This window comes from Echinops telfairi, unplaced genomic scaffold (genome assembly GCF_000313985.2).
Source record: "Echinops telfairi isolate 266 unplaced genomic scaffold, ASM31398v2 ScPeMD7_4;HRSCAF=17, whole genome shotgun sequence".
NCBI lineage: Eukaryota > Metazoa > Chordata > Mammalia > Afrosoricida > Tenrecidae > Echinops > Echinops telfairi.
Genome location: NW_022103900.1, coordinates 27,542,031 through 27,548,570, shown reverse-complemented (window position 1 = coordinate 27,548,570; position 6,540 = coordinate 27,542,031). Strand labels below are relative to the sequence as shown.

Below are 6,540 nucleotides of genomic sequence, written 5' to 3'. Positions count from 1 at the left end.
CTCGGGAGCGAAGCAGGAGCACCGTGCTTGGTGGCGTGGCTTGGCTGGGGAAGGAGAGGGCATGCTGATGTATTGTACCCCTAAGACTGCATGCTATTGGGAGGGTGTGTGTACATGCGAGTGTGTGTAGGGTAATTCCTCTCAAGGAAATTGGGGCTATTATGAGACTGGGTGTTGAGTAGCTGATAAACAACAAATGTCCAGTGCAATTTACTAGTGACATCTTGTGGGCTACAAGTGATTGCCGGTTTCCAAATCCAGGGACCTTGCTTAGTTAGCACTTGTACGTCCTGGAAATTGGTTCAGCCTACAGGCTTAAGGACCAGAGAGTCTCGATGGAGTGGGGCAGTTACCAGGACAAAAGCATTTTCCCCCTATAATTTATAATATATATTATAGGTGGTGTTTATATATTATAACTCCTCGGTATAATATATTTTGGGGTCTTATATGTCTGTAACATATTTACATATCATGTAGATCTAGAAATTGTTTGTTGAATGTGTGTGTGAAAAGGACATGGTTAGGCCCAGGTGGTAGTGATGGATTGGGGTAAGAGCAGGATTCAGAATGCTTTATGGGTCCCAATTTATCCCCTCCCCCATCCATCAAGAACACTCTTGACAGTGGTAGGAGGGGGCCCTGAAACCCTAGCTTCATTAAGCTTCAAAGTGGTTGGTCTACAGTCCCCGGTGCACTTCCAGGCCAGTTGTTTACAAGTGCTTTCTTGTCTAATATGTCTTTGAATCTTGTACCTAAAATAATAGCCTTTTCCAGGGGCGTAAGTCAGACTGAGGACCTGAAAGACCAGGTGCCAACTGTGTGGGGGGTTGGGGGTGGGGTGGGGAATGCACCGACGCTCAGTATTTCTACGGGGTCTTTTGCATAATGAAATTCCAGAGTGGGTGTAGATTTATCTCACCGGCTAAAATCATACGAAGACACGATTTCATCACAGATGGAGAAGGCTGGGGAACATCGGCGGCGGCCTCGCTGACATTTGTTCTGCAGGTTTGAAACCCGCCAGACCAGCATGCTTGGTTCTGTGAACGAAGGGCATTTCTAACACGGTCTGCGCTGGGGTGTTGCGGAGCTGCGGGGCCTCGGTAGTGGGGACTGTGATTTGCGATTTCAGCCTCCCACAAATCTGCGGAGGATACTGACCGCCCTCCTACATGCATCCTGATAACAGACGCTTGGAAATTTGTGTTTGATTTGAGATGCCCAATTTGTTTGGACCTCTCGTCTCCGTTGAGAGCACAGCCAGACACTGATGGGAATACTGACCCTTATGGGACTGATGTGACCTATTTAGGAGGTCACGAATGAGCACAGTCCGGAGACACCAGCTTATGTCTTAGAAAACGACTTGGGAAGGGATCTGAGAATGTTTTAAACTGCTGACAGTAATTTTAGGAACTAGGGTGATGAACGATGCTATTTGCATGCAAAATAATTCCAGGAAGGAGTGATTTTTCCCCCCTCCTTTTTTAAGCCTCACATTTATGTCATGACATCTTGTACCCAGCTGCTCAGACCCATCTGGCAACCTAAAGGTTTCCTTTGAGTTTATTCGATACAGAAATTTTCTACTCTTCGATCCGGCACCGGGCCTATTGAATTGGCGTTGAAAGGGAACCACTCGCTGGCCAGGGCCTCGGGGGTGCTGGAAGCGCCAGCACATCCACCCGGTTGGCGGCAGGCAATTACTTTGCTCTCCCGAGGTTTCAAGGACGCGGAATTTAGGAAAAGGATAACTAGCTTGTTGCCAAGTCATGTATAAAATGTTAATGAATTACCGGTGGTCTAATGATTTCTTTTTTGGGGGGCGGGGGTGGGTGGGAGGCAGTGTGAAAAATAAAGGGACGTACTTTAGAATTTTTAGCTAATAGCCCTAATGAGAATGTTTGATTAGCCTGTCGTTCTAGTCTCTTGCTACGGATATATTCCTGGGCTTTGTGGAAACGTTATTTATGCCCTTGGGGGTGGGGGCGTATTTCATTTCATAATTAAAATGCCACAAACCTTACAGGTAACGTGCCAAGTGAATGCCCCGGTGTAGACACAAATCTTTTTAGTCCTTAAAGGTAATTCCGTCTGACAAGAATAAATGGCAGGGACGCTGCTTGGAAGAAGGGGCTGGGGGGTTGTGGGCGTGGGCTGCGGTAGGGGGGGCAGGGTAGAAGCCTTTTTATTCTAGAAATTGGACGTTTTGCGGTATTATAACCGCTTTCCCTATAGTGAGGCAGGTATACGCTTTAGGGGATAAACCGGGAGAGATCTTTTTCCTTCAAAGTGGAAGGATAAAAATAGATGCTGCTCTTCCTTCTGTGGTCTGCCTCCCCCCCCTCCCGCGGGGAGGTGTTTCTCCAGGGGGCGTTTGCAGCTTCTTCCTTGTCAGTTCTTCCCTAAGTGCAGCCGGCGGGCGGGGGCTTCTCCCGAGGCTCGGCAGGGACTAGTCTGCATTAGCGTGGCGGGATTGCCATGGAGACCGCTGGCCTGGTGTCGAGGCGTGCACAGCGTGGGGAATTCACAATCCCCAGACGTGACTGTGAGCCGGACGGTGTGGTTAGCGCAGTGCTGGGCAGGGCCGCGGCGCTCCCCGCGGGTCCCAGCCGCTTTGTTCCCGCGGCTGCCACGGTGTTCTTCTCGGCCTGAAGGGCTGCTACAGACAAGCATCCCCACAAGGCCTGACCTTTGGAATCTCCACTGGGAAGAGCCCCGGGGTGGGATGTGTAGCTTTGTGGGAGGCGTGCTCGCGCTCCGATTCGGATAATTGTTCCTAGGTTTCACATATCGTTTCAGTAACAAATAAAAATCCAAAATAAATAAATAAAAATCAACCCGCAAGAGGCTTGGTGTTTCATTTTTGGGACTGCACCCCGGGCCTTGTAGGAAGACCCCAGAAACCCTAATCGCAAACTGGGTAACAATAATAATTTTCCTGAGAAGCCGAAAAAGTTGAGAATTAGGCAGGGAAAGAAAAGGGGCTAAGGGATGAACTTCAAATAATACCCATTTGAGGTTCCACGTATACTAACGTCATTTTCAGAACCACTCCCTGAAGAAGGAGCTGTTAATGCCTGGATACAATGCAGGCCAAGAGGTGAAGCAAGAGAGGGGCTTGTGATTAATCGGATGTTTGTTGTTTTTTTAAAAAAAGATTCATGTCCTTGGAGATGTGGATGCTGAATCTGGTTGATTCGTTTCCTGGTGCATCTTAACAGCACGGACCAGGTTGCTGGCATTTTTCGTAATCGCACACTAACAACCTAGTACACAGAGATGCTGCAGTGCCTGGACCAGGGATGACGGCAGCTCTGTTATTTCAGTTTGAGCAAGTTATAGAGGAGGTTCAGCCTTATCCTATGCCTCCCACATCAATGGAAACGCAAACGTAGCAGCTTTCCCCGCGCATCCCACCCTCACTAAATCACCCAGCCCTGGTGCTGCTGGCGGGTGAGTGTTGGACAGCCTAACTGCAAGGTAAGAGGTTTAAACCGACCAGTGGCTCCTTGTGAGAAAGATGAGGGTTTTCTGCAAAGATTTCGTCTTTACAGTTTGAACTGACTCCATGGCTTTCGCTGGTTTTGGTTTATCTCTCTGGCTGTTTAGGAAATGTGTTTTTGTGTCTTCCCTTGGGTGTGGACTTGGGGTGAGTTGGCCTGTGGATAATAATATTGGTAGCTTTCTGATACCGAGGTACTAGGAATTTTGCTTCATCGGGTTGAAGCTGGAAGGACAAATTTGCTCTTCACGCGATTACCCTGGTCCCAAATTTCAGAAGCTGGAGCGGAAGAATTGGAACCAGAGTCCCATAGGGAAGGATGTTGGTGCTGGCCCTTTCCCTTGGAGCAAAACTCCCTGCCATCCCATCAATGCTGGCTCTTAGTCACCCCCGGGGGCCCCCTGTCATGTTCCCGGACTATGACCTTTACGGAAGTAGAAAGCCTCATCTTTCTCCCTCCAGCAGCTGGTGGTTTTGAACAGCGGACCTTTCAGTTAGGAGCCCACCATGTAACCACTCCGCCACCAGGGCTACTTTCCCCTAGAGAGGGAGTAGAATTGGATGTTGGCAGGAGAATTTTCAGATTTTCATGTAGATTCTCTATTGCTTAAATTGTTTAATTGCTTATAGTAAGAACATATCCTGAAATACTTGTTTGGTAAGAAAAAAGCCTAAACAAGGGAGGTTCAAAGAATTCGTGGAAAATTGGAATAGATAGATAATGGAAATTTTCCATGAATGGCTTGAAGTTCCTTGATATAGGTAGTTGCATGTTTTAATTGTAAGCACTTCAGGTGTTGCACACGCATGCTCATACACACACACACACACACACACACACAGATCTGTAGTAGGAACTGGGGCACTTTTCTAGCCCGTAGAGTTACCAGGCTGTGATCCTTGAATTGGACGCAATCCAGTCTGCACACTAAAGTGGTTGATGGATGTGTTCAGGCAAGAACTAGAACTGAATAAAATATTGATTCGGTTCAGGTTCACTTCGAAGGTAACTCTGAGACTCTGATTTTGTTTCAGGTCAATAACTTTGAAAGAAAGAGGTTGGTTGAGTTTTGCGTTCAGCAGATTAAGTTTCTTCGGGTTTTGCTTCAAGTTGTTGCAGCGCCGAACACTGCCGGGCATTTGTTGTACTGGACATCAGTGGCTTCTCACGTGTGAATGTGGGGTCCTCAGACACATAACGGTGACTCATCACAAAGGGTTTAATTTATGTTGGGGGTCGATGGACATTGTGGTCCAGCAGGTTCCTTGCAGCATGACCTATGGAGTTAATGAAGCTGGAAGATTAGGATCTTCATTCTTCTGCTGTGTGTGCGAAATGTTCTCTGGCGACACAAAGTGGTTTTCCTGGGGAATTTCCACAAAATAGATTTTATGGGCTAAGAACTGGGGCGAGGCTTGGAATCCTGCAAGACATTCACTGATTGTTGTAAAATGAGTGTGAAGTTGAAGTTGATAGTAAACATTGTGATGTAACAGTATGTATGGTTTGGATTTGCTTCCCAAGAAGCTCTTTTTGGAGACTCCATTGGGCCACACAGTTTTTATAGCATCTCTTTGGGCACTTACCCACCCCACCTCCCCTGCAAAGTGTTTTTCTTGCGGGAGACTGCCGTGGGCCAGCCTGAGCATGGCCCCTATTCCAGCCATGGCCATTTGAGTGTCCACTTTGGCAGTGCGTCCTGTGAAGGCCCTAACAAATGCTGCTCCTGCATTTGGAGAAGTGGCGGGCAGGGTCTCTGCAGGGCATTCTAGATGGACTGGTCCCTTTCATTCCTGGAACTATCTGACATCACAGGAAATTATTCTGTTTGAACTCTCCAGCAGAGCCAATTAGTGCTGATTTCCTGGGGGAGACAGGGCTAGTGGGATGTGTGTCAGTGCAGCCCCCACCAGGGATCCTGGGCCCAGGGATACCCTTGGCTCCCTGCTTCCTTTCAGATTTAGGGACTTATAAATTTGGAGGGGGTTGGGGCCAAGAGTGTTCTTTTCTTTGTCCCTGTAAAATTGATTGATTTTATTGTTGTCGAGAATATGCACAGCAAAATGCCTACCCGTTGAGCGGTGCAATGTACTGATACTGCTGGGATTCTTCCAGCTGTATGGACATTCTCTTTCCTGGACCACGTTGTTCCCCTCTCGTTCACCTACAGTCGCTGCCACCTAGAGTTTCTATCTAACCTTTCAAGTTGCTGATGTCAATTTGAAAATATAGAGAATTCCTAAAAGAGCTTAGTGCTCATGGCAGACCTTTTTCTTTTAACTAGTTAAGCTAAACAGTTTTTTGGGGGTTGGGAATACTCGAGGGGGTATTTTTGGCTTAAGGTTTAAAGATTCTCTCAGGGTACTAGTTCCAGGGATTCACCCAGTCCCCTTGGTTCCAAAAAGTTGAGATTGCATGAGGATTTGGAAGTTTGTTCTAGATTGGCCCCTTTTTGATCAGGATTCTTCAATGGAATCTTTGATCCGAATGCTCAGTGATGGTAGCTGGGCACCAGTGGGCTCCCCTGGTCTCATGGCAAAGGAGGCCGCCGTTCAGGGAGATCCTGGAGTGTTCTTTTAAACAAGGGTGGATGAGTCCCTGGATTTGGCTGTTTCTATTCAGGGACCAGTAACGTAATTAATTGGTAATTAGGGTGCCTCCGGGGTCTGTTTGGCTTTGAATCAGTCACTAGAGAGAAATGCTTCTAGTGAGGCCCCAGCATATGCATCCCTGAGAAAAGCAAAATGGATATAAAAATATTCTGGGTTTCGCTGTAAGTTGGAGTAGTTAGGAGAGCTTATGAGATGGCTGGAAACAACTGATGTACGTAATGCATAACACGAGCAGGCAGATGATAAGGTCCTCTCTTCCTTAGACTAGTTTAGGTTAATTAAATATATATATATTTTAGTCAGCTAGCTAGAACATGAACTCTGTATACAGATCTTTAATATATCCTGTGTCTTTTTGACTCAGGGCGACTATAAAATTCTTCCTTCCAGGGTGAGTTCATGCTGAAGAGTTTTTTGGC

The 6,540-nt window shown here is 47.1% G+C and overlaps 1 protein-coding gene across 1 annotated transcript in view; it reads left to right on the top strand.

Annotated features, from left to right (window-relative positions):
* KIF5C (kinesin family member 5C) overlaps nt 1–6,540 on the top strand; it is a 187,093-nt gene that overhangs the window by 131,093 nt on the left and 49,460 nt on the right. The window lies entirely within an intron of this gene.